The following is a 1144-nucleotide window of genomic DNA, read 5'->3' as shown; positions in this document are numbered from 1 at the left end:
CCCGTGTCCCCTGCATTGCCAGGCGGACTCTCAACCACTGCGCCACCAGGGAAGCCCTGTTTTTTTTTTTTAAAGGAAAAACAGTTGAACCTCTGAATCATGTGATTTTTAACTTAAAAAAACAACAACAAAAAGCAAAATCAAACAACCTCTAAACATGCTACTGTATGTTCCATAAACAAAGAAAGCAAAGTGGCCAAGTAGAGGTGTATAGGACAAGATAGTACCTCAGCCTGGAGCAAGCAGGAATTCAAGTAATTAATGTTTTTGCAGACCAGTGACAGAGAGTCTCATACTCAGGTTGCTAAAGGGAGAATGTCACAACAGAACTGACTTCACTCCTTTCTACAGAGCAACAAGGCATCTTGAAAGCTCAACTTCTTGGTGAAGTTTTATGGTTGGTGGCAGGATTTAGTTCACCCATGTGAAAAGACAGCTCAGTCTGCGATGAAAACTCTTCAAAGGAAAACCTCCCCTCAACAGTCTTACTGAGAAACTTCAGCCAACACATAATCAAATTCACTTTTGGGATAAGTCTATCCCAAAATTGTGCAGTGGGAAGAGAGGTAGGTACAGTTATCCATCCCACATTCACTGCTTTTTTCCTTGACTGAATTAGATGGTAGTCAAAGAGAAGCTCTCCTGCATTCATCTTCTAGGCCAGGAAAGATGAACAGAGGCAAAAGTGGGGTCTTGTCCTTCACAGATTAATTTTGGTTCTGGCAGATTGTGAGCCATAAGTGTCCTGTTCCCACTACATGCACTCTGGGATCAGAGAAGTCAGAGCCCATGCTCATGTCTGTCTGTCAGTTAGATCTCCTTGGTTTAGTGACTCCTGTGGATCTATGGCAGTTGAGACAGAAACCTCACATGGGTGCCTCCATGACTGCATGGTCACCAAATGATGCGTCACATCAGGCACTGAAGACAGAGGACATGGGGATCCTTCAGTGAGCACCTCATCATCAACTCCTGGGATAGAATCGGTATCCGGTAGTTTCAAGGACTCTCCACCAAGGCTGGGCTGAGAATTCATAGACACCAGGTTTTTACTGGTTACTGAAGGCTCTTCAAGCAAACTACTGCCCATTAGTGGCTTATCAGTTTGTTCCTGCTCTTGACTCCCAGCCGCTCCCATCTGCAA

At 44.6% G+C, this 1144-nt stretch overlaps 1 pseudogene; it reads right to left on the bottom strand.

The window, feature by feature from the left end:
- Positions 1-793: 793 nt before the first annotated feature.
- The window catches only part of LOC103068918 (zinc finger protein 410-like), a 1649-nt pseudogene continuing 1298 nt past the window's right edge, over positions 794-1144 (bottom strand).

This window comes from Lipotes vexillifer, unplaced genomic scaffold (assembly GCF_000442215.2).
Source record: "Lipotes vexillifer unplaced genomic scaffold, Lipotes_vexillifer_v1.1 scaffold715, whole genome shotgun sequence".
Taxonomy (NCBI): domain Eukaryota; kingdom Metazoa; phylum Chordata; class Mammalia; order Artiodactyla; family Lipotidae; genus Lipotes; species Lipotes vexillifer.
This window is presented reverse-complemented; position numbering and strand designations above follow the sequence as displayed.